This window comes from Haemorhous mexicanus, chromosome 1, assembly GCF_027477595.1.
Source record: "Haemorhous mexicanus isolate bHaeMex1 chromosome 1, bHaeMex1.pri, whole genome shotgun sequence".
Classification (NCBI taxonomy): Eukaryota; Metazoa; Chordata; class Aves; order Passeriformes; family Fringillidae; genus Haemorhous; species Haemorhous mexicanus.
In genome coordinates, this window is record NC_082341.1 from 50,614,771 (window position 1) to 50,642,706 (window position 27,936).

A 27,936-nucleotide genomic window follows, 5' to 3' on the forward strand; every position below is an offset into this window, starting at 1 on the left:
TTAGATATAGCACACTGCAAATAGGAGGTGAAATAGATTTATTGTTACTAGCACATGGGTACGAGTGTTAGGAATTTTATAAGGAATATGTTGCATGAATCTTTTTAACCATTCTGCAGCCATTCATACGAAACTCACACAAGTACAAGACAATATGAAGAAATTGACTGGGAACGAGTGGGGTTTGCATCAATGGTTTGAGGGATGGGAAAGAACTGGGTGGTTGAAAGATCTCGTAAATGGAGCTTTGTTTTTACCAGTAGTCATTATTTCATTGCTTTGTGTTATTCCATGCATCGTGAAACTGGTGTGCCTCTTGCTAAAAATGACATTGGAAAAGATCTGGCTGGTGCAAGAAGAAGGGACAATTGTGGCAATGTATCTGAACCGCTTAGACTACGGGCTGCACCAGCCATCCAGCGTGGAACGGTTCTTCTCAGAATTTTCTCAGGGCCCTCTGGAATTCATCAAGACATAAGCCTTGCTAAAACAAGAAAACAAGAGAGGAAAAGCTGAGAAACTAAATTCCAAGACCACAAGAACTCCAAATTGGGGGGGGGGGGGGGGGGGGGGGTGAGGGGCAAAGTACCTGGACTGTAAGGAAACACATCTTCTGAGAGGTGCACGCAGAATGCGTGGACAAGACAAAGGCACCAATAAGAAAAGCGTGACTAGCGTGTGCAGAGAGTCAGAATGAGTAAGTGCATCATGTAAACCATAAACGGCTTCTGCTTAATCCTCTTGGTCCATTGTGCAGGAGTCCTGAATTTCCCATAAGTGATACTTACTAAAAGGGTTCTGATTTTAATGCTAGAGTTACTGTCTATACGATGATTCATGGGAATAATTCTTTCAAGTCCTTCCCTTGCTGACATCAGTCAGTTTCATCTTTTCCTGAATGTACTGCTGGCTATACATAAGTGATGAATAGAAGGGAATGAGTTTTAGGGATATGTTGCAAGGAAATAGATTGGTAGCTCTGCTTCCATTTCCATTGTCTAAGAAGAATTCCGAATATTTTTGGCCCTTTCATAGACCTCTGACTCGATTAGCATCAGCAGGGAGGGACATTTAATTGGTTTTTCTCCTTTTTAGAGAGAAGCTAATGAAAAAGTTTCACCAGAATCAGAGCAGGCTGCGTAACAAGAAGAGTGTCATGAAAAGGCGCCAATCCTATCCTCTTAGTATTGCTAGTTGGGATTGGACTTCAATGAAATGTGTCAACTCTGTGTTCCTGGGTATCACATCAGTAACAGGTACTTCACCTGCTGTACTTCTCTCCTAAAGCTAAGAACAGAATCCCAAATAATCTTGATTCCAAGGTCTCAATTCACCCTGTGATGCTGACAGGTGAAATAGGAGTGGAAAATGCACCAGTAAATGAACTTGAATGGCCTATCTAAATCAGCGGCCACTGATTTCCTGAAGGCCTTAACAGGTCAGTTGCCCCTATTTTTCTTGGGGTTCTTTTATTCTTTGGTCATGTTTTTCTTGGGATTCTTTGAATCCTTCCCCACCAGTTCAGCCTCTGCTCTCAAATCCTTTGCTGTCATTTAAAGTATCTCAAGAGCCTGGAAACTGTTGTCTTTATTTATCAACCCATTATTCCCTTCCAAAGGTTGTTTGCCTCAAGTCTCATTCTTGCTGATTTTCTGCTAGTTCATTGTCAGATGGCAGCAGGTGTTCTGTAAGAGCAAGTACACAATCCTATCGCTTGCTTTTCTTTTGATTTGGCCTGTCTAGAAAATGGAATGACTGAACATCTCCAACAGCATTTTCTCTCCCCATTGTGTTTCACCGCAAGGGCAGATGCCAATCATCTACCTAAACTCTTGGTGGTGAAGAAACTAGTGGTATGCTGTTGCATATAGGTAGAACTTTCCGAAAGGAAGGCCTTGTAAAACCATGGCTGAGGCCCGTTACTTTGGCTAAGTAGAAAATGACTAGGGGAAAGTGAGACAGCTGAATTAGAGGTAGATCAAGAAGTTCTAGAAGCATTGCGTGTTCACAGCGTGGGGTATGACGGTCGGTTGAATTATGTTTGTTGCGGCTTAAAGCTATGCAAGTGATAAAGGCCTGACTGCTTCAAAAGCCTGGCTTTTGCAAGAAAGCGGCTCTCCTTTGCACCTGCCTGGGGACTCTGCATCACTACGGACCCTCACGCCCAGTTTGCCAAGGAGATGATGAGTAGGAATGTTGCAGAGCTGCTGTGTGCATATGAAAGGAATGGCAGAGAGTGAAGCCGTGGACAATTTCTGGGCTTTAGTACAATGCTGCTGCATTGGTGCCAGTTTAGTCGGTTTTCCATCAGTGGCATTTCTGTCTAGAAGTACACTGCCCAGAGTCTTTCTAGCATTTGATGCCATTTCCTTACTGCCATTAATACCTTCCTTCAGTTTCAAGGATGAGAGAATCTTTACAGGATTTTGAAGATCCCTGTTAGGAAACACTATGCCAGAGGAGTCATCACTCCCTTTTCTTTTGCCTCCTTTGTCATTTTTATAGACTCATTTCACATTTCTGCTAATGGCAATAAGAATACTGAGACTACTTAGCAGGGTTGACGCTCTCAGCTGCTTTCCTCTTTCCTACTGCTTCATACCGGATGTGACTTGATGGCCTCGTTTTGCAATCAGCATTTTGCTGTGGTTTGCTAAAACCTGGCATGCACTGCCAACTCACAACTTGTGTGTTGGCATTTCAGGGGCTTTGATGGGTCCCTTTCTGAGATTGCCATGCACTGGACCTTCACAGTCACAAAGACTTCATCCACCATCGGTCAAATTTCAGTATTTAATACTCTTTCCTGGAATGTAGGCAACCTAGCAGCAAGTACTAAATTCGCTGCAAGCCCTGTCTTCCCAAAGGACCATTCAAAAAGTTTGCTTTTCCCCTCTGACCAATCTGACAGTATTTTGATGAAGAATTTGGTACCTTAATAGAACCTCTCAGAAGGGATCTCATGGCAGACAACATCTCAGGCTTTCCTGAAATACTGGCTCCTTTGGATCTCAATTCCATTCAGAGTGCATTTAAGATTTTTTTTTCACTGAAGCCATTCAACAATGCCTCTTCTCTTTAAAATGTACTGCAGGTGAGAAAGATGGATCCCCGTGAAAGGTTCTATTGATATCAAAATTTGTGCCCAATGGACTGTGCTGATGGAAATCAAATACTAGTCTAGTATTTTGAATCCAAATAATTCCTCCCAATCAGGCCCGACAGGATTGTTTGGCTTTGAATCTGAGCACGTGGACAGTAGTGGATGGTCCACAGGTTGAAAAGAGTGTAGATTCTTCTCCTTCTTTTCATTGATGGCTCAGAGACTGAAAAGGCAGCTCCAAAATGGTAAATACATCCCTACAGATTCAAAAATTGTTCTTCCTAATTTGCATCTCCACCATAACAACAGATGCTTAGAACTAAATTACCAATGGGAATTTTATAGCTTCTCAGAAATGAAACAGGACCTGGCTTATGGGCCTTAGCAGTCGCTACAAGTTTTTCAGCACAAGGCATCTCAAAAGTATTTTAACTTTACCGTACTTTTCTGTCTTATGCTTTCATCTAAGGGATGCAGGAAAAAAACAAAAAAAAAAAAAAAAAAAAAAAAAAAAAAAAAAACAAAAACAAAAACACAAAAAAAAAACCACAACAAAAAAAAACAAAAAAAAAACCAACAAAACAAGAAACTCCACCAAATTGATAATAAGCAAAATCAGTGACATATATAGAAACAGATCCCATGGTTTTTAACTTCCAAACTTGTCTTCTCAGCACACTCTCTACAATGGAATTGTTTCCCTATCTGCCTTGAAACATTTTGCAGCAAAAACACTCTAAGGTCCTGCTGGGTGTTTTGTTCAAAAATGACTTCTTCTGGTTTTCTGTCCATAAGCGGAGTAACGTGACTGTGCTGGCAGCTGACCAAAGGAGGTAGGAAGAGTAATCATCATCCACAACACTGGGGCTAAAGAAATTTCCACAGAAAATTACCTGCCCTAGTACTTGTTCACGTGTTGGGTTGAACGTTCAGAATCTGTTTCCATTTTCCCCATTCATAGAATGTTCTATTTCACAGAATTCCAGCCCCTCAAACATCAGTCCTGCCAGAACTGCCCGCCATAGGGGGCTGGCATAGGGGATCTGCTAATGTCCACTGACTCTTACCAGTATAGTGCTTGTCACTGTTGCAGATCAAGAACTTCTGAATAGTTTGGATTCATGCTCTTTGAGGGGTTGAAAACAAGAAAAGAATGACTAGACATTTCCATGATCAAATCCCCTGATGGAATAAAAATAGGAGCATAATAAATGTATCCATTGTTCTAAGAAGGGAGATGAAGGCTCCAAATGATTACTTGCATACTTCCTGTTCTAAATCCCTTGTTATCTGGCAAATTGCAGAAGATTCCAGGCTTTTGCCAAAATGCAAACCAGGTTAAAATGTGAAGCCTTACAGTTTACTGGATATAAAACTTCATCATCCATTTTTAAATCTTTGAGATTGTTATGTACTTCCTATTACTACCCTGAGGTTTAGAGCTGTAATTCAGAGAGAAAAGAATGCTATCTTGAATTCATTCTAGTAAATCGGCACTCTCATCTTGTCGGCACTCTCTCCTCTTGGTTTTCACTTCTGAAACTCTGTACGGAAGAGTGCATTAACGCATAGAGCTCTGCATCAATTCTTTACAACAGTTTCCCCTGTAATTCTTCTTTCAAGGCAAACCTATAAACATCCACACATTCTTACCCCACCACTTCTTAAATTCTATTGAGAAGCAAAAAAAAAAAAACCCATCAAACCACTAAATCACTGCTCCAATAAAAAAAGCAGTCCATTAACTGCTTTCTTAGCAGGTTCTTTACCATGTATTAATATGGCAACCTTTTCTTGCTCTTCTAGATTAGAACCAAATTCTTACAGCATATAAGGAAACATAGGTTTACTGTATCTGATTCTTAGATACAGAAGTCCAGCAAGGAGTTCAGACCTCAAAAGAAGTGTCTGTACAACAAGATTCAGCACAACGTTGAGACATATTAGCTATTTTTCAAGAAAAGCGGCCAAACTGAAACTTTTTAGACTTCTCTACAATCATGCATGCCTGCTTCCAGAACTTGACCTTCGTTGCTGGAAACTAGCTGCAATGTTACTGTAAACAATGCTGTGAATGTAGGACATCGTCATTCTTCTCTTCCATTGAAAACCTCAAGTGGAGTCACGTCACTTCTCTTCAAAATTCTGTATTTCCTTGCAAACTGGTAAAATAAGGATAAATAAAGCGTTCTGTTAATTCGGTTTAAACCTAATGTTCAAAATGAAAAAAAAAATCCATTCAGATATGGTCTGCATTAATACAGTAGAAGAGAAGATGAACCAGACTGGCCTACAAAAGAAAGAAGTGAAGCAGAATTTGGGAATTTGGAAGACCTTATGATGAATAATTCAAATAAATAAATAAAAAAAATATTGCCTACCCAAATTCAATCAGTGATGCACAGACAGAGAAAAAGTACTAATTACTACTAATATTTCTTTCATTCTCAGACAAGAAGTTCAATGATCCTCTTGAATGCACGGAAGATTCTTGGAAAAGACAGCAGCCTTCTTCTTCACCACATACTCCTCAGAACTCCAGGAGACAAATCATTTGAGCTGTGAGGATCTTTCTCTCTGTAAAACTCCCAGAGCATAGCCAATATTCTATTCCTTTAGGGATCCTCGCCTCCCTGGGGGAGTGCTGGATAGTCTACATCCCGGTACATCAGCCAGACACTCCACCTTATTTCCCATGGCTACTGCAGCAAGGACATCATCTACACTGGCTTTCTAGCCAAAATAGATGCAAGGCACAATGAAGAACATAGCCAACACCTTGAGCACAGCTTATGAGTTTCGAAAGAAAAATCTCAGGATGGCAATACTGGATCTTCTGATCCAAACCATCAGGAAACATTTCTTTAGAGGTGTTGGGAAAGATGAAAGTTTGACAAGAAAATCTCACAGATATGTATGCTTGGCAGAAAGATTTTTGAATGTGGAGTCTGAAGAAGGAATAGAGTTGGAAGCAAGTTTTGATCTAGAAGAAAAGAATTGCTGAGCCAGTCTTACTGGATAACCGAGGATACCTTAGTTAGAAGGGGGTTTTATGACTTACAGCAAAGGATAAACCCACCCCAAACAAGAAGATGTTTTTACCAAGCAGGAAGCTAGCACAGGCAAACAAGTCAGCAAATGCTGCAAGCAGAAAAAGCTCTCCAAATTTTCCACTGTCAAGAAAACTGAAAAACAACTTTCTGCTTCAACTGTAATATACTGACTTTTAGTGAGTGGAGAATAGCAACATATGGTAATTAGAGTCGTTAGGATAGGCTATAGATAATAGTTAAGGGATAGATTGGTTCTACTGTATGAAGATGCTCAGCAAAGTGCCAAAACCAAAGGGTCTCCAGGCCTGCCTGTGACTAGAGCTGACAGCTGTAGGCACAGGCTCTGTTGCCCACTACCCTGGACTGCTGCAACGTCTTGGATGGAATAAACTGCATTTTGGAGAGCCGCCTGGACTCCCACATCCCTCATTTAGGCTCTTCCATGGAGGTGAAAAAAGCCTCTGGGTATTGTACAAAAAAACAGCTATGTAATCTAGAGTTGCATGACCCAATATTTCTATTGAACTGGAACAATTTTTATCAATATTATGGATCCACTTCTTTTCAGTGCGTTTGGTAAAAACATAAAGCATCATTTAAAAGACATTCTTGGATGCGTACTAAGTACTACGAATTAGTTAAGGTGTTGGTTTGGCATGGCTTGGTTTTTGGTGGGGAGGGAAGAAGCCAGCCACAGAAGTGATTTTTTGTGCAAAGCTCCTAGAAGCTTCCTCCATGCCTGGCAAAGTGAATCCCTGCTTGGCACTAAGAACAGACATGCTGCTGAGCCAATTACAGAAGCTGGTAGCGCCTTGGTGATATATTTAAGAAGGAAATCAAAACTGCAGCCAGTTAACCTTGAAGTTGGGAAATTTTTAGGTTGGCACCTCTTCTGCTTTGAAAGCCAAACCAGTGAGACACTCTGTTGCAGTGTGTGTTTATTATTGTACTGCAGTTCTAGTAGTCCATTTTCTAAGGCTTCCTATTTTGTGCTGTTATAGCATATGTTATTATGAATGGATTGTTCCTTTCCCCCCAGTATTGTTGGCTTTTGCCCTAGCTGTCCCTCTCCCCAAAGACCTGCCCTTTTGTTCCCTGTTCCTTCTCCCATTGAACATCAACCTCTCCCCAAGCCTGCCCCTTTCTCTAGAAACTTCCCTCTCAATTTTGCACCCTTCAAAACCCCATTGGTTTCTTCAAGTTACTCTCCTCCCCTGTAGTCCCCCTACTGGTTTCAACATTGTATTCCCCTCCTTGTCTTCCACCCCCAGTTTCTCCCAGTTGGTTAAAGATTGCATCCTCCCCTGGGACCTTCCCCCCATTTAGAAGTTGATGGATGCCTTTGAATCAGTGTCTTTCTGTCCTTGACCCTCCAGGGAGTAAACTGAAAAATATGCAGAAGACCTCTCCCTGTTCCTTGTCCCTGCCCTCAGCGCAGTTCTATCCCCAAGGCAGTCCACCTGTGCTGTAGAGCAGCTGTGCCCTACAGCTGCAGCCCGGATTCGACAGCTTTCTTGGGGCGGCCCACTCTCGCTGTCGGTGTCGGGAGCTAGTTGGGCTGAAGAAATCCAGCACTGCAGCAAGACTCCAAGTCAGAAATCCAGTTTATTAGGAAAAGGGGAAAAAACCCAAATCCATGCAAGAGTACAAAAGAAAAACCACTGACAGAGTCAGAATACAAGCTGACGTCCTGCTAGTTAGGGTGGTGAAAGCAGTTTGGATGAAATGGTCTTGTTGAAGTGGTGATTCTGTAGAAACCATCTGGTAGCTCTTGTCCTCTGGAAAACCAGTGGCTAAGGGTGGCCATTCCTCTGGCAATGCAGTAGAAATAGTGCTACTTGCCTTCTAAAACCCAGATGATATCCAGGTGGGGATGCTTAGCTCCTACCCCCTGGGCAGAGCATCTCCCAATGGGCTGATATCGTTCTGAGTCATGATGTGGGTCCTTGATTACCCGTGAAACAGAAATGGCTCCTGGAGGGAGTTATCTCTGAGTCATATGGCAAGACATTGATGGGCCCATTAACAGGAGAGAAGGAAAAAACGATGCCACCCCTGGTTTCCTCAGTTCTTGAGGGTGGGAATAGGATGCATTTTGATATTATAAGCTAGGACAATACAGGATGCAGGTTTTTGCATTTGCAGGGAGTTTGTATGGATTTGAAAAGTATCCTCATAGCAGAAGCACAAAAGTATTCTCATACCCCTTTTAATCATCTTCAAATGAAGCAATTCTCCCAATAACCTAAGGCATGAATGACTTGCAAGTGAGTTGAAGAAACACGCCAAAGATAAGTAGTGTTCAACTGCAGAGAATTGTTTAGGGACATCATACCCTAATATTTTAAATCAGAAAGCATGGATGGACAGGTCATTTTTCCTTAGTTGACTACAGAACCAGCGGTCCTTTGCAGGAGGGTGTTTGGATTTAGGATGACACTGGCAACTAAGAGCATGGCTACACAGAAGGTGCTACTTTTAGACCAGAACATTCAACTACTAAAGGCAGATAGGAGAGTAGCTGATTAGTGACAGCTCCGACAGGAGGAGTCTGCGGCTTACCCCGTGGGAACAATAGTAGCACATTTCAATTTTAGAAAACCATTCGTTTCAGAGGACCAAGCATCAGTGAAAAGAAAAGGTCGAGTAAAGACATCCTAGTGCTCTTCTGATCAGAAGCGTGTTCCTCCATATGAGAGTATTTAGGAAAGGACAGTGCGTTCATAAGGAAAGGTGTGCCAGTTACAAAACCTGCAGAACAAGGCAAGACAAACTTATACAATATACATCCTCCAATGCAAAATGAAGAAACAATCATTTCAATCTTCCATGGAATTAATTGCATTTTATTTGCTATTTTCATTTCAGCTGCTAAGAAATGATTTTTTACGACTGAATTTTATGAATTCTGCAAAGCTATCTTTTGGAATGTCTTCATACCCGTATTAAACACTGAGGTGACAAAGAGAATGGCAGTGCAAGGAAACCTTGTCCATCTCCCCCTCCTTGTAGCTTTAGACCAGTGAGAAATCACTGAAGCCAGTCACTTCATTTGAGATAAATAGCTTTACCAAGAGAGAATATTATCCAGCCTTGATCTTTCCTTTTGGAGCTGATCCACTTTGTAGTCATCAATTCTTGACTCAGCTGGGGAGAAACAATGGCATTACGGCCATGGATGTTAGAGTGCGCTGATGGGAAATGAAGTTCTCATCTTCAGGTCCTTGCTTCAGTAAATATTCCAAATTCATCAGAAAGAAAATTCGAAGACCAGTAATCCCCACTCAAATGACCTAATTCGAATCGTCTGCACGCATAAGAGACATCAGGCAGGTGCTTTCATCTGTTAGGGGCATACCCAGCCAGTACACTATTGTCTAGTTAGGGGGCAATAATTTTGGAAATCATTGAATTTTTTGTATTGCAAGTGAATGGTCAACACATTTTATTACTGGATAAGGTAAAATCATGTCTTCTGCATCCTTTCAGAGAGGAAGCTTACCTGGATCTAAAGCTGCTCAGCTCCATGATGGGATGCTTTGTCTTCAAAGGGAACTCTAGTCTGTCTTTTTGGATTGTTTCCATAGCTTTTCACTCACTCTTCAGGTACATGTTAAAATGTCCTCTTATCCCATGCAAATTTTTATGGGCATAGTCACTGAATTGGCAAGTATTCCATAAAGTCCACAGGCCCTGTTGCGATGGATGCACAGCTCTCAAGGGTGTTAGCAGATGTTATTCTGAGGCCACTCCTGATCATGTTTGACGGATCATGGTGACTGAGGAAAGTGAGCAAAGACTGGATGAAAGCAAATGTCACCCATCTTGAAAAAAGGCAACTAGGAGGACTCAGAAAAGCACAAGCCAGCCAGCCTCATTTTTATCCCCAAGAAGTTAGTTGATGGAGTAGCTATTCCTGGAAAGCATTGCCAGGCACATGAAGGAGGACAAAATAATGTAGTCAGCATGGATTTACCAGGGGAAATTTGTGCTTGACAACTTTTTAAAGTCCTCCGGTGAATGAACTTGCCTGGTAGATGAAGAGAATATCGTCTGCCTGGGCTTCAGGGAAGTTTTGGACGTTTATCTACATGGCAGCACACATACCTACGGGAAGGAATAGTGCAAAGAGCAGGGAACCAGTGTCTTTTCAATGATGCTCAGTGAAAAGACAAGAGGCAGTGGGCACACACTGCAATACAGGAGATTGCCTCCGAACATCACAAACTGATTTTTTACTGTGATGGTGACTGAACCATGGCACAGAGTGTCCAGAAAGATGGTGGAGTCTGGATCATTGAAGACATTAAAAGTAGGCCCAGATATAATCCTGGGCAACAGGCTCTAGGTATCCTGGTTGAAGCAGGGGGATTGGACTTGGTGAGCCCCACAGAGCCCTTCCACCCTCATTCATTCTGTGCTAGTGAATTCTCTTAGAGATGCATTTCAAGGACTGGCATGACAAAGCTCTGTGCAGAGCGAGATTCAAATGGACATGGGATTTAAGTTCCTTAAGTAATGTTCAAGATGAATGTAAAACTCCGGGATAACTGTCTCTTACATAACTGAATCCCTTTCATGGGAAAATTCCCCAGCTCTAGAAAGATCTTCTAAGACGCATGCTTAAGACTGACACTGGCTGAGCAAATTTCTCCCTATGTGTGTCTAAGACCAGTTAGGATCTTCACCGAAAGTGTTGTCAACGTAGTCACTGAAGGCATGTTTTTAAGAAGCGACAACTTACATCAGAATGACAAACATCGGTCCTCAAAATGTATTACTGTATGGGAATTATCTACTTGGATTCCAAATAAAAATAAAGAGTTGGTCTTTATTTAACTTTTTCATTGCAATATTCATAAGGGAAGAAAAGGACCTATGTCCTTAACTTTCTTAACTCTAACAAAGATTGAAAACATTCCTTGTAAAAAGCGTATCTTAATTATCAGTCTATCAAACAATTTGAGTTGGGAAAAAAGTTCGACAATTGTGTAGATAGTTGCAAAGAAGCCAAGAAAATAGGAAAGAAACAAAAACAGAGAAAAAGAGTCATCTTGAGTCTGCTAGCTAATTCTAGAAGTAGTCTGCTAGAAAAAGGAAACCCCAGTTGAATTTCAAATGTGTTCATGCAATTGATTCAGTAACTGGTCAATGTAAAAACCAATCCTTTCGTACAACTTCCCTCAGCAACAAAAACTCCAACAGGTTGACACCACCATCATGCCTGTCCCAGACATATTGAAAAGAGAAATGATGATTTCCTTGAAAATCTATTTGCAGAAAAGTTGCAAGGCATTGGAGGGATTCTCCACATTCTCATTCCTCCATGTAGCGTGAAAGCATATTTGATAAAACATGCAACAAAGCATATTTTATCAATATCAACAAAGTGATTTACAAGGTAAAGTAAAATGGATGACTTAGGAATTGATCTCTTTTGAACATGAAACTTCATATCCACTCTCTGTGAAGTTTCTTACAAAAAATGATGGAGCTGAGGCATGAATCTGCCACTACGAGGGTTAAACAAACATAGACACTCCCCTTCACATGCCCCCCCTTCCGCACACACCTAGGCACGCACAGAGATCAGCATAGCAGATCATGAACACCTTGGAAAAGACTGAAATGCTAAATGCCACTCTTTGTGGGCAAAATAGCTGGTACACTATTTCAAATATCTGGTACTAAAATTCTGTTTAATATCTACCTCATATTTAAAACACAGCTTTTCATTGAATTCTGTTTGCAGAATATTTTCCTTTCATTTGTTCCTTTAAAATTACTGAGTTCTATGTCTAGGAAGATTTTCTTCTACAAATAGAAAGAATTAGATGATGTCTTTTCAGAAGAAAACATTGGTTTATACAATTTTAAACCATCGTGGTATGGAAGAATTTATTTGTCCCTCACTAAGGAGGAATAAGTATTTTGATCATAGATCATTTACAGTGAAATACTTGACATTTTTAAGATGCTTTCAATCAATTTTGATCCTCATTGCTTATTCATTGTAAACAGTAATTTTCAGTGCATGGAAAGTGTGTGTGGTACATCGACATTAGTTCAAACACCAATTCCAACTAATGGCCAGGCTGAACTACAGTAAATAATGTCCTGAAGGACATTTTGCCGCCTTCTTTGGCACTCCTTGAAATCCTAATGATTGGGATGAAGTGTTGAAATACAGAGATTTTCTCTCAGAGCGTGTCCCATGTTGAAACCCATCCCATGTGTTTGATATTGTAGTTCTTATCGCTTTTAAAATGTGATATCTTCTGCACAGTTTTCATGAAGCTTTCTGTTACAGTAGTGAAAATCACAGAGAAATGCAATTTTGTACAACGTTGAACTTACCCCAAGAGCTGAGAGAAAATTTGCTCCTGTACTTCAATCTGAGTTTCTTCTATATTCAAGCTTTGTTTATCTACCATCAGGGGTCGCATTCGTTGCTGTTCAAAGCCCCATCCAAGCTGACCTTGAATACGCTCAGGGATGGGACATCCACAACTTCTCTGGGCAACCCGAAGCAGCGTTCCAGCACCCCAACAGCAAAAAATGTCTTCCTTTCATCTAATCTAAATCAGAAATACTAAATCTAGGCATATGAACTTTGAGGAGAGGCTTGAAATTCTTTTGATTTGAAACACATTTGATAGGAATACTAACTTACAGACGACTGAAATATGTTGATGGCCATTTGAGATTGACACTTTTTGAAAAAGTGCATGGAATTGAAAATTAAAACCAGTAAAATGAAAAACTTCTTGCCTTTTTCTTTTTTCTCTGATATTCAAAATTGCATAGGTCAGATATCTGTGCTTCATGCAAATCTCTCAGATACTCTCAGACCAAAGCTTTTCTTTCAGACTAAACTGCGGTTTAGGTAGAACACTAGTACTAGTGAAGGTTTTTCTGGGCATAGGGGGATTTGGGTGCACAAAAGGTTTTATCCAAACCGGAAAATTCATCCCAGCTGCGTTCTGTTCATCATTCTTACTGCATCAGGCCTGAAGATTCTGTGAAAAGTATCCTGTGGACCTTGAACATAGCTCATGTGAAAGAGATGAGAGGTGATGGAGAAGTTGAGGGAGAGAATAAAGAGCATATGGCCCAGTACAGGCACCAGAAAGTACTTTTTCATGTGGTCCACAGCCCGAACAATTGTTTAGCACCATTTGAAGGCTGTGTCTGACAAAGAGGGCTGAAGCAAGTCTTCAAAATATCCGGTAGATCAAAATCCATGGAAGCAAATGACCCTGGCCAGTCACATTGCTGCTGATCATTCACCCTCCATACCAGCTGATCAGGCCTAGCAATGCTGCTGTAAAAGTATTGTGAAAAAGGTAGGCACATTTTCACAGAGGCAGGGGGAAATGCCCTTGGATGATGATTCCAAGGGATAACTTGATGGAGCAAGTTATGTACCCTTATCTACTGTGCAATATCGAAGTTGGTGAGTTCACCATCTGTAAGCATCACTTTAAAAAAATAAATGTTTGATCCACAAAACAATATTTCCTATGTCCTGTCTACCTGCTTCAGTTCAGCCAATGAATCGGCTATGTTCCATCAGCAAAGTGTTCATGATCATATGCTTCTTTAAACTGTGATAATTCTTTTTTTTTTTTTCTAAATCAGACACTGTCTATTCCTAAGATTCAGATGTCCATGGGTAGGGGTGTAATTAAGTTCACTGTTAAAAAATATCCTTCTTGTTATCTTTTGTTTAAATTACTGACATGTAACATCAGTCTGAGAGCTGAAAGAAACCCCTTCATTTGCTGTTTGCCAGTATCATCTATGTGATACAAATTCTACTTGATAAATCACACCCATACATTGCCATATCATACTACTAGTAATGCCTTCACAACCTTTTCTTCATCATTAGGGATTTTGGCAAAGTGAATGATTGGAACACAAGCAAGGGCATTTGTTCAAGATGTTCCAGAAAGAGCTGGGATCTGTTCTCTACTTTGCTGCCTATGTTAGCAGGAAGCTGCAAAAAAAAAAAAAGAAAGATAACTAGGAAGAGTGTTATTTTTAGTCTAAGTTTGGAAATGATGTTTGGAATACCCTGTTAAATGAAAAGGTGCTCTTTGAATATATAGCATCTTAAGGGGAAAAGCCAGCTTTAAAGAGGTTTTGAGACAGTTGCTTCTGGAAAAAAAAAAAAAAAATTGAGGTATCTAAGGTCTTTAGCCATACTGCTTGGAAGATTGATTGAAAACACAGTTTCTTCATCTAGGAAGGACAGAGGACCATAGATGCAACTCACTTCAAAATGGAGTTATGTAGGTTTCTGGTTGGGATTTACTGGACATCATTTCTTGTAAAGTCGAGGGACTGCAGTTAGCTCTCCAATAATTTCCTTCCCTGAAATTCATCTGCATTTGCTCCTTTCTCCAGCATTCCCATTTCTTTGTGATGGTATACTCCATCTATGCATTAGAATATTCAGCTAGAGTGTGTGTCTGATATTTTCTAGTTAAAATTGACTGGAACGCAATGGATAGTTCCAGTTGCTTGTATAGAGTAGTTCTTTTTTGACAAGTTTTTTTTGACAATGTTTAAGCAGCAGTAGCAAATAGGAGGTACAGCTTGCAGCAGGGAAAGACGCTTCTGCTTGCTCAAGTTTCCTGTAGTCAAATAGATGCTAAAAGGCTTTTCATAGTACTACTACTGTCTTGTAGGAATACTTGATCAAATCCTACCTTTGATAAAATTACTAATGGGCTACTTTTCCACAAGGCGGAACATTTTTCTTTTAATAATATGGTTTTTGTAAGTTGGAAACATGAACTTGTGCACCAGTCAGGTGGAATGTACTCCTCCTTCTTCTTAAGTTTCACAACCTTATTTAGAAAATATTGACTCTGTGTAACTTCAAAAGAAGAATTCTGGGCATCTTCATTCTATGGATGTAATTTTTTTTTCTACCATGCTGTTCTTGTTTTCTATGGAACTCATTTTTACCCATAAAAATATTTTCCCCTGACACCTATGGAAAATACCTATGTTTCCTCAATGTTGCAGCCTCAGTACATTGTTTAGAATTATTTCAACAAGGTCCCAAGCATATCCGACAGCTAGACAGCAGAGGTTAGCAACAGTGAATGGGAATAACTTCTGAACCATTTCAGTAGATTTCCCCGGAGGGGCTTGCTTTCTGCCCCTGCAAATTTTCCCAGAGATATTGTCTGGTTAACAGTTGCATCAAAAGAGTATTTTTGCACAAACCTTGGGCCAAGCTCTGTCTCAGATTTACTAGTGAATGCAAAGAGGGTGAAAGTGCTGCTTCAAAGCCCTCTGTGCGCTTTCTGTACCAAAAGGGAGGTGACCCCAGAAATAAGTTTTTGATCTCTCTTCAAAACACGAGGCAAGTCACCACCTCATTCATCTTTTTCTGGGACTCATAGCATCGAAAGGCCAAGAAGCCCTCTTGCTTGCTAAAGTGTGTTCAGCAAAAAACCCTTGTCCCATCAGCAAATTGGAACACAGCTGCATTCCAGTCAATTCCAATGCTGGCAGGGCAATACTCTAGCCCAGTAGTAACATGCCACTGTTAGAAGACTGTGTAAAAATCTTTGTGTACAAAGTAATGGGAGGGAAAAATAGAATTGGGAAGAACTGCACATTGTTCTGGAAAAAGCCTCCTGCCACAGTCTTACAGACGTCATTTTCTGGTATCATTTTTAAGAGTTGGAGTTTTTTAAATTTTGTACAAGATAAAATCTTACTGGACCTTGAAGTTTCCCTACTAGAAGTACAGCCATTTCTTAGTAGAATAGAAGTAAGCCATTTGAATGTGTACAAATGGCCTTTCAAAATACATATGCTATAGCCCACTGTGAAAGGAATTAGCTATCAAAATAGAAATTCAAAGGTTTAAAAAGGTTTTGAATAAAGTAAGTCTAAGGTGATAGAAGAAGAAGAAAACAGCAGTTTTCTTCTTCTGGTGAAAAAACAACTCCGAGGACATTGTACTCTACAGGTGTATTATATCACTTTCTGAAAAACTGAGTAGGTTTGCCATTTCAAATGGTTTTCATTAGGAAGGAAGAGATTCCTTTGGAAAAAAAACTTCAAATTGACTTGCATTAATGTTATGACACTTCACTTCACCAATCAGGAAGAAAAATTCTCATCACTTGATATGGAAATCATGACAGTAATGGAGACAAGGATGTCTAAGCTGTGCCATCAGGAACATAAAAAAGCATTAGAATGCAGGTAAGACTGAGCTCCTGAACTAGTCAGAAGAGAACGCAACCAAAACATTTTCCTTTAAGAGTCTTCAGGATGAACAGCAGATCAAATGTTTTCCTGTGAAGTATTTATGAATTGAATTAACCTTTAAAAGAACATTGTTTTCAAAAACCTGTGTCCAGTATCTCTTAGAATGATACAGAGTTCTTATTACTAGACAAAAGAAAAGCACTTTTTTCCAAACTGTTGTGCACTTTTAAACGATCTACAATAAAAAGAGTACTTTTTCATGCTGGGAATGATGTTCATTACAAAAAAGCCTTGTCGCATGTTTGGTACTCTAGTGTCTTGATTAGCATCGTTTTTTATTCATCGAACAAGTTTCACATTGACTATTTTTCACCTTGAAATAGTGGCGTCTTTGTACTTCTGCAGCATCCATGAAGAATTTCTTGGGTGTCATTTTGTACTCGATCCTAAATGGCAGGTTCTGCATTCTGCCATCCGTCTGGCTTTCCCGTTTGATGCAGCTTCTGAGAGGTCTTTTCAGAATTGAGGACTACCTGCAAGAATGATGCTAAATACATGCATTTTACCTCTTGGTTAATGCAAAACTGTTTTTCCTTTACAGCACAATAATAATAGGAAAAGAATGATGGTGGATTCAATTCTTACAGTAATACAAAGAGAACTATTATCATCATTAGAAACCAAGCAAGTCATATTTATTGCTCATGCAGTACAACCACTAATGCAAATTACCCTGTAAATTCAAAATGAATCTGCATCACAGGAGTGGATTGAATGCGTCTATTGATATTTTGCTTAAAGCAGAAAATTAATTCTTTTGACAGCCAACTCATAATTGCAACCTAACTTTCAACTCCAGCTTTCAAACAGTGGAAACACGTCTGTTTATAAAACAATACAGTACAGTACACAAGACCAAAACAGGTCCTAGACATTCAAATGAAAGAAAAGATCAAAGGACAGATTAATTCACATCTGCAAGCCCTCAAGAGCGTACAGGTCAAAAGTCCCCAGAAAACTAGGCCAGTGGCACAAATTCTCTATGTTGGCACCAGCAGAAGCAGCTGCTCTCTTTATAGGATGCAATCTTGCTTACATCACCCTTCAAAGCAATCTTCTGTCCCCCTGCCCAATACGCCTTCTGCTCTACTCCTTGGACTTCACGTTTGCATTTCTACAGAGTCCTGCAAAGTGACTCAAAGTTCAGGTAACAGATTTCCAAGATTTAGAAATATTGTGTTAAGTCTATTTGTTTCCTATTTCATCCCGTCTAAGCATACTGTAACTTTCTGAAGTGAAATATGTCGAGTATGTCACGTGTAGTTTACATGTTAGTTCTGCTTGACATTAAAACTTCTCATAGACCCCTGGGATGCCTTACTGCAAAAATATATAGCTGCAAAGAGTGGTTGCACAAAGTTAGAAGGGCCAGAAAACCATGTAAACAACCTAACAGTAGAGGCTTGAATTTCTGAATATAATCTTGCACCATCTAAAGTCAAAATAGAATATTGAAATGATTTTCATCTAATAATGAGCGTGGGGAAGAAAGAATCCAGATAGGCTTTTTTTTTTTTTTTTGAAACAGTTCCAGGAAATACATGGCCTTAACTTGGAAGTATAGCATTAAATATTTTTATACAGCATGAGTTCTCATTACCTAATCATATGATTTGTAGAACTGAATTGGAAAGAAGGAAATAAACAAAGAAAAATATTCAAGCTATAAAAGATTTGAGTTTAAAATTCTCTTTGTATTTCTGATTAAAACTATGAGGTAGCCAAATGGTCACCCATTATTTTAAAAAGCATCTGGACATAAAAAACGGATAAATTTCGGCAGGACTTGGATGTCGGGTATTCCTGAAAAGCTTTATTTCACTGCTTCCAGACCCTGATTCAATCCCCCTAAACGCAGCTGTATTTCAGATGCTCAGTGAAACTGTCCGTGTAATGCATATAGTTACAAATAATCTGCAGAAAAAGCTAGCTAGATTTAAAGATCTTTTTCTGTAAATGGAATTCAATTGATTTCTACAAACACACAGCTGGGATTTCTGCTGTCTTCTTCAGGCCACTTCCTGCAGAGACCTCTCCATTAAATCTGTCTCGTTCTACTAAGAACGCTTCTAGTGATTCAAAGTCAGCACTGGGATTGTCCAACTGCATGGAATTACTGTCTGCTAGAGCTGCACACTGAGGGCTTCTGTGTGCAGCATCATGTGAGCCCTGCTAATGTCACCCTGTTGGTATAAACTGAGCTAACTGGACCTTAAGGGACAAGATTGTGCACTGATTTTGTAATAGAAATTAGGTACTAAGAAGGAGGCAAGAGGATTTCAATGTTTCTGCCTCCAGCTGAAGCAACACTAAATCTCAGTCTTTATCTGAAAAACGAGGTGAATTAACCCGTTTGGCATTCATATGCCAAAAAGGTCAGTAATACACTCAGAACTGTCAAAAGAGTAACAATTCCAATCATTACTTTCTAAAAAGAATTCATTTGAAGAAGTCAGGAAGAAAGATGAAACATGCAAATATCCTACCCTGAGAATCATTCTGTTGATCTGCACAGGTTTCTTATTATATTCCCATCTAATGCATTGGACATGTGTGCTTGCGATGACACAAATACTTGCAAAGCTTACCAGATAAATCACGTTCTCTTCAAACAGCAAAGCATTTCTTGATGGCTGCATTTGCTAATTCCATTTAGACTCAATGTTCTTAAAGGTCTTTTCCAACTAAAGTTCCAACCATCATTCTCTAAGTCGCACATCCTGATTGTCCTGGTTTAGGGCAAATTTGGCAGAAAACCTCAAAAAGCCCCCCCCCACCCACCGAGAAAGCCCACCCACACGGCCCCTCCCCTCAACTGGTTTGGGGAAAATTTCCTCAGAGAGAAGTGGGAAAAAGCTCTTTATTTAACAGGCAAAGCACTCCCAAGCACAAAAAATGAACAATACCAGGTGACAAAACTCATTTGCCGCACTGAAGAGATGACAAATCAGAAAGTCTCTCCTGTGGGTGCTCGCTCTGTTATCAATCCCTCCAGCAATGGGGAAGGCTGCTGCCCAGAGTAGACCCAGTAGGCCACAAAGTGCAAGTTCCCAGTGCTTCCCAGGTCCCAGTCCGGAGCAGATTCGAAACGTTCCAAGAAAAGGGAAACGAAAAAAAAAAACCAGTCCAGGGAAAACTCTGCCTCAGCCAGCTAAACCAACTAAAAAGCAAATGAGCGCTCTGTTCTGCTCCGTCAGTGCCCAGACAACACAGTGCAGGGTAGAATGTGGAAGAGTGTTGCTTTTTAAGGAGTGCAGCCTCTGATAAGAAACTCGGTGCTTCTTCTTCTCCCCACCTTTGCTCTCAGAACCAGTCTTGAAGGCAGAGAATATCATATCCAGCATTAACAGAACAGATGACTGGGGATACAAGCATCATAAAGTCACCCGAGGACACTGCTCTATTGAGATATGTCACCAGACTATGCTAAGACCAAGTTTTGGACCTGCTCATTAAAATTCTACTATCACAGTGAAGCTGAGGAGGAAACACAGCTCACTACAGTTACCTTGTGGCATGCCAGTGCTTCCTTTCAATCACAATGTTCTTCATTTTTATGTCCCTGACATCACAGGCATAATGAAACATCCTTTGTGCAGGAAGGCAGATAATATTCTTCTCATTTTTACTGATGGGTAAGCTGACATGCAAAGCAGTTAATTCAAAGTGAAAGAGCAATAAAGCCAATAGTAAAACCACAGTTTTGTTTACTCCCCTAAATCCTTACTATCCCAAAATACAAGAACAGCTGTAAAAGCTTGTGGCTACCTAATTTTTTCCTATACCTACATGGTGGGGTAAGGGATAAACAATCCCAAACAATGGTAATCCACAACAAAGCATTCTTGACATCATATTCAGGTTTGCATAGCGAGCTCTTCCTCCTGATAAAGTTATTCCATCGCAATACTTTGGGGAGTATCTCAGAGGGCTGGCTGTTGTTTGGTTTGAAAGCATCTTGATCATTCAGGAACCCAGCAGCAAGGACAAAGTTTAAAAGAAGATAGTGCTATGCGTTTATATTCATATATGACAGACCTATTTCTACAACGCAGAGGGCTGACCTAATGCTTAACGACAACATGGCTGAAGTGGCATCCTGGTCCCCATAGGTTTTTCTGTTTACTTTTAGCTGCTTTCATACCAGATTATTGAGCTGAACTAGCTCAAAAAGGAATCAGATAAGTGCCAGAGCTTTCAAACAAAAAAAAACCAAACCAGATGCAAAATGGTGATTTGTAAGTGCATTTGAAAACAGAAGTTTTTTGTACTTCTCATAGGTACACGGCATTCTCTAGAATGATATTGCCGAAACGCTTTGGGTTTGGTTTTGGTTTTTATTTTTCCTCAATTCTAAATGTTACGCATGCTTTTTGGCCATTTGAGTAAACAGATTTTCTGATCCATGTGAAAGACAGTCCGAAGTTCCCCGCATTTGCCTCACGACCGTTCCCAGGACAGACATGGGGACCCTGAGGACCCTGATTGGAATGCTGGCATGCCGGTTGTGGAGGAATGCCAAAATCCTGAGGCCCCTGAGCAGAATTCTGGCCTGCCAAGTGATTGTTGGCAGCTGTGTCTACAGTGACTGCTTCTAGCAGGGCTTGCCAATGGGAGACGCAACCTATGTGCCCGCATGTGCTTCAGACCAGTAATCCCCACTCAAATGACCTAATTCGAATCGTCTGCACGCATAAGAGACATCAGGCAGATGCTTTCATCTGTTAGGGGCATACCCAGCCAGTACACTATTGTCTAGTTAGGGGGCAATAATTTTGGAAATCATTGAATTTTTTGTATTGCAAGTGAATGGTCAACACATTTTATTACTGGATTAGGTAAAATCATGTCTTCTGCATCCTTTCAGAGAGGAAGCTTACCTGGATCTAAAGCTGCTCAGCTCCATGATGGGATGCTTTGTCTTCAAAGGGAACTCTAGTCTTCGTCCTTTTGGATTGTTTCCATAGCTTTTCACTCACTCTTCAGGTACATGTTAAAATGTCCTCTTATCCCATGCAAATTTTTATGGGCATAGTCACTGAATTGGCAAGTATTCCATTAAGTCCACAGGCCTTGTTGAGATGGATGCACAGGTCTCAAGGGTGTTAGCAGATGTTATTCTGAGGCCACTCCTGATCATGTTGGATGGACCATGGTGACTGATGAAAGTGCCCAAAGACTGGATGAAAGCAAATGTCACCCATCTTCAAAAAAGGCAACCAGGAGGACTCAGAAAAGTACAAGCCAGCCAGCCTCATTTGGATCCCCAGGAAGTTGATGGAGTAGCTATTCCTGGAAAGCATTGCCAGGCACACCAAGGAGGACAGAACAAATGTAGTCAGCATGGATTTACCAGGGGAAATTGGTGCTTGACGACTTTTTAAACTCCTCTGGTGAATAATGAACTTGCCTGGTAGATGAAGAGAATATCATCTGCCTGGGCTTCAGGGAAGTTTTGGACGTTTATCTACATGGCAGCACACATACCTACGGGAAGGAATAGTGCAAAGAGCAGGGAACCAGTGTCTTTTCAATGATGCTCAGTGAAAAGACAAGAGGCAGTGGGCACACACTGCAATACAGGAGATTGCCTCTGAGCATCACAAAATTATTTTTTATCGTGACGGTGACTGAACCATGGCACAGAGTGTCCAGAAAGATGGTGGAGTCTGGATCATTGAAGACATAAAAGTAGGCCCAGATATAATCCTGGGCAACAGGCTCTAGGTATCCTGGTTGAAGCAGGGGGATGGGACTTGGTGAGCCCCACAGAGCCCTTCCACCCTCATTCATTCTGTGCTAGTGAATTCTCTTAGAGATGCATTTCAAGGACTGGCATGACAAAGCTCTGTGCAGAGTGAGATCCAAATGGACATGGGATTTAAGTTCCTTAAGTAGTGTTCAAGAAGAATGTAAAACTCCAGGAAACCTGTCTCTTCCATAACTGAATCCCTTTCATGGGAAAATTCCCCAGCTCTAGAAAGATCCTCTGAGACGCATGCTTAAGACTGACACCGGCAGAGCAAATTTCTCCCTATGCGTGTCTAAGACCAGTTAGGATCTTTACCAAAAGTGTTGTCAACGTAGTCACAGAAGGCATATTGTTAAGAAGTGACAACTTACATCAGAATGGCAAATATTGGTCCAGCAATGAATTACTGTATGGGAATTATCGATTTGTATTCCAAATAAATAAAAAGGAGCTGGTCTTTATTGAACTCTTTCATTGCAATATTCATAAGGGAAGAAAAAGACCTATGTCCTTAACTTTCTTAATTCTAACAAAGGTTTAAAACATTCCTTGTAAAAAGCGTATCTGAATTATCGGTCTATGAAACAATTTGAGTTGGGAAAAAAGTCCTAAAATTGTGTAGACAGTTGCAGAGAAAGCAAGAAAATAGGAAAGAAACAAAAACAGAGAAAAAGAGTCATCTTGAGTCTGCTAGCTAGTTCTAGAAGTAGTCTGCTAGAAAAAGGAAACCCCAGTGGAATTTCAAATGTGTTCATGCACTTGATTCAGTAACTGGTCAATGTAAAAACCAGTCCTTTCGTACAACTTCCCCCAGCAACAAAAACTTCAACAGATTGACACCACCATCATGCCTGTCCCAGATGTATTTAAAAGAGAAATGATGATTTTCTTGAAAATCTATTTGCGTACAAGTTGCAAGACATTGGAGGGATTCTCCACATTCTCCTTCCTCCACGCGGCTTGAAAGTATATTTGATAAAATATGCAACAAAGCATGTGATTTCCAAGGTAGAGTAAAATGGATGACTTGGGAATTGATCTCTTTTGGATATGAAACTTCATATCCACTCTCTGGGAAGTTTCTAAAAGAAATGATGGAGCTGAGGCATGAATCTGCCACTCCGAGTGCTAAGCAAACATAGACACTCCCCTTCACATGGCCCCACCTTCCGCACACACCTAGGCATGCACAGAGATCAGCATAGCAGATCATGAACACCTTGGAAAAGACTGAAATGCTAAATAGCTCTCTTTGTGGACAAAATAGCCGGTACACTATTTCAAATATCTGGTACAAAAACTCTGTTGAATATCTGCCTCATATTTAAAACACAGCTTTTCATTGAATTCTGTTTGCAGAATATTTTCCTTCCATTTATTCCTTTAAAATTCCTTTGTTCTATGTCTAGAAATATTTTCTTCTAAAAATAGAAAAAATTAGATGATGTCTTTTCAGAAGAAAACATTGGTTTAGACAATTTTTAACCATCATGGTATGGAAGAATTTATTTGTCCCTCACTAAGGAGGAATAAGTATTTTGATCATAGATCATTTACAGTGAAATACTTGACATTTTTAAGATGCTTTCAATCAATTTTGATCCTCATTGCTTATTCATTGTAAACAGTAAGTTTTCAGTGCATGGAAAGTGTGTGTGGTATGTCTACATTAGTTCAAACACCAATTCCAACTAATGGCCAGGCTGAACTACAGTAAATAATGTCCTGAAGGATATTTTGCCGCCTTCTTTGGCACTCCTTGAAATCCTAATGATTGGCATGAAGTGTCGAAATACAGAGATTTTCTCTCAGAGGGTGTCCCATGTTGAAACCCATCCCATGTGTTTGATGTTGTAGTTCTTATCGCTTTTAAAAGTTGATATCTTCTGCACAGTTTTCATGAAGCTTTCTGTTACAGTAGTGAAAATCACAGAGAAATGCAATTTTGTACAACTTTGAATTTACCCCAAGAGCTGAGAGAAAATTTGTTCGTATACCTCAATCTGAGTCTCTTCTATATTCAAGCTTTGTTTATCTCCCATCAAGGGTCGCATTCGTTGCTGTTCAAAGCCCCATCCAAGCTGACTTGAATACGTTCAGGGATGGGACATCCACAACTTCTCTGGGCAACCCGAAGCAGCGTTCCAGCACCCCAACAGCAAAAAATGTCTTCCTTTCATCTAATAGAGATCAGAAATACTAAATCTAGGTATATAAACTTTGAGGAAAGGTTTGAAATTCTATTGATTTGAAACACATTTGATATGAATACTAACTTCCAGACGACTGAAATATGTTGATGGCCATTTGAGATTGACACTTTTTGAAAAAGTGCATGGAATTGAAAATTAAAACCGGCAAAATTAAAAACTTCTTGCCATTTTCTTTTAACTCTGATCTTCAAAATTGCATAGGTCAGATATCTGTGCTTCATGCAAATCTCTCAGATACTCTCAGACCAAAGCTTTTCTTTCAGACTAAACTGCGGTTTAGGTAGAACACGAGTGCTTAGTGAAGGTTTTTCTGGGCATAGGGGGATTTGTGTGCACAAGAGGTTTTATCCAAACTGGAAAATTCATCCCAGCTGCATTTGTTCATCATTCCTACTGCATCAGGCCTGAAGATTCTGTGAAAAGTATCCTGTGGACCTTGAACATAGCTCATGTGAAAGAGATGAGAGGTGATGGAGAAGTTGAGGGAGAGAATCAAGAGCATATGGCCCAGTAAAGGCACCAGAAGGTATTTTTTCATGTGGTCCACAGCCCAAACAATTGTTTAGCACCGTTTGAAGGCTGTGTTTGACCAACAGGGCTGAAGCAGGTCTTCAAAATATCCAGTAGATCAAAATCCATGGAAGCAAATGACCCTGGCCAGTCACCTTGCTGCTGATCATTCACCCTCCATACCAGCTGATCAGGCCTAAGAATGCTGCTGCAAAAGTGTTGTGAAAAAGGTAGGCACATTTTCACAGAGGCAGGGGAAAATGCCCTTGGATGGTGATTCCAAGGGATAACTTGATGGCGCAAGTTAGGTACTCTTATCTACTGTGCAATATCGAAGTTGGTGAGTTCACCATCTGTAAGCATCACTTTAGAAAATAAATGTTTGATCCACAAAACGATACTTCCTATGTCCTGTCTACCTGCTTCATTTCAGCCAAGGAATAGGCTACGTTCCATCAGCAAAGTGTTCATGATCATATGCTTCTTTAAACTGTGATAATTCTTTTTTTTTTTTTCTAAATCAGACACTGTCTATTCCTAAGATTCAGATGTCCATGGGTAGGGGTGTAATTAAGTTCACTGTTAAAAAATATCCTTCTTGTTATCTTTTTAATAAATTACTGAGATGTAACATCAGTCTGAGAGCTGAAAGAAACCCCTTCATTTGCTGTTTGCCAAGTATCATCTATGTGATACAAATTCTATTTGACCCATCCATTGCCATCTAATACTACTAGTAATGCCTTCACAACCTTTACTTCATGGTTAGGGATTTTGGAGAAGTGAAAGATTTGAACATAAGCAAGGGCATTTGTTCAAGATGCTCCAGAAAGAGCTGCCGTCTGTTCTCTTCCTTGCTGCCTATGTTGGCAGGAAGCTGCAAAAAACCCAAAGATAACTAGAAAGAGTGTTACTTTTAGTCTAAATTTGGAAATGATGTTTGGAATACCCTGTTAAATGAAAAGGTGCTCTTTTAAAAGATGGCATCTTCAGGGGAAAAGTCAGTTTAGAGAGGTTTTGAGACAGTTGCTTCTGGAAAAAAAAAAAAAAAAATTTGAGGTATCCAAGGTCTTTAGCCATACCACTTGGAAGATTGATTCAAAACACAGTTCCTTCATCTAGGAAGAACAGAGGACCATAGATGCAGCCCATTTCAAAACGGAGTTCTTTATGTGTCAGGTTGGGATTTACTGGACATCATTTCTTGTAAAGTCGAGGGACTGCAGTTAGCTCTCCAATAATTTCCTTCCCTGAAATTCATCTGCATTTGCTCCTTTCTCCAGCGTTCCCATTTCTTAGTGCTGGTATACTCCATCTATGCATTAGAATATTCAACTGGAGTGTGTGTCCGATATTTTCTAGTTCAAATGGGCTGGAACGCAATGGATAGTTCCAGTTGCTTGTATACACTAGTTTTATTTTGACAAGTTTTCTTTGAACAATGTTGAAGCAGCAGTAGCAAATCGGAAGTACAGCTTGCAGCAGGGAAAGACACTTCTGCTTGCTCAAGTTTCCTGTAGTCAGATAGATGCCAAAAGGCTTTTCATAGTACTACTACTGTCTTGTAGGAATACTTGATCTAATCCTACCTTTGATACAATTACGAATGGGCTACTTTTCCACAAGGTGGAACATTTTTCTTTTAATCATATGCTTTTTGTAAGTTGGAAACATGAACTTGTGCACCAGTCAGGTGGAAGGTACTCTTACTTCTTCATAAGTTTCACAACATTATTTAGAAAATATTGACTCTGTGTAACTTCAAAAGAAGAATTCTGGGCATCTTCATTCTATTGATGTGATTTTTTTTCTACCATGCTGTTCTTGTTTTCTATGGAACTCATTTTTACCAATAGAAATATTTTTCCCTGACACCTATGGAAAATACCTATGTTTCCTCAATATTGCAGCCTCAGTACACTGTTTAGAATTATTTCAACATGGTCCCAAGCATATCCGACAGCTAGACAGCAGAGGTTAGCAACAGTGAGTGGGAATAACTTCTGAACCATTTCAGTAGATTTCCCAGGAAGGCCTTGCTTTCTGCCCCTGCAAATTTTCCCAGAGATATTGTCTGGTGCACAGTTGCATCAAAAGAGTATTTTTGCACAAACCTTGGGGCAAGCTCTGTCTCAGATTTACTAGTGAATGCAAAGAGGGTGAAAGTGCTGCTTCGAAGCCCTCTGTGTGCTTTCCGTACCAAAAGGGAGGTGACCCCAGCAATAACTTTTTGATCTCTCTTCAAAACACGAGGCACGTCACCACCTCATTCATCTTTTTCTGGGACTCAGCATCTAAAGACCAAGAAGCCCTCTTGCTTGCTAAAGTGTGTTCAGCAAAAAACCCTTGTCCCATCAGCAAATTGGAACACAGCTGCATTCCAGTCAATACCAATGCTGGCAGGGCAATACTCTAGCCCAGTAGTAACATGCCACTGTTAGAAGACTGTGTAAAAATCTTTGTGTACAAAGTAATGGGAGGGAAAAATAGAATTGGGAAGAACTGCACATTGTTCTGGAAAAAGCCTCCTGCCACAGTCTTACAGACGTCATTTTCTGGTATCATTTTTAAGAGTTGGAGTTTCTTAAATTTTGTACAAGATAAAATCTTACTGGACCTTGAAGTTTCCCTACTAGAAGTACAGCCATTTCTTAGTAGAATAGAAGTAAGCCCTTTGAATATGTACAAATGGCCTTTCAAAATACATATGCTATAGCCCACTGTGAAAGGAATTAGCTATAAAAATAGAAATTCAAAGGTTTAAAAAGGTTTTGAATAAAGTAAGTCTAAGGTGATAGAAGAAGAAGAAAACAGCAGTTTTCTTCTTCTGCTGAAAAAACAACTCCGAGGACATTGTACTCTACAGGTGTATTATATCACTTTCTGAAAAACGGAGTAGGTTTGCTATTTCAAAAGGTTTTCATTAGGAAGGAAGAGATTCCTTTGGAAAAAAAAACTTCAAATTGACTTGACATGAATGTTATGACACTTCACCAATCAGGA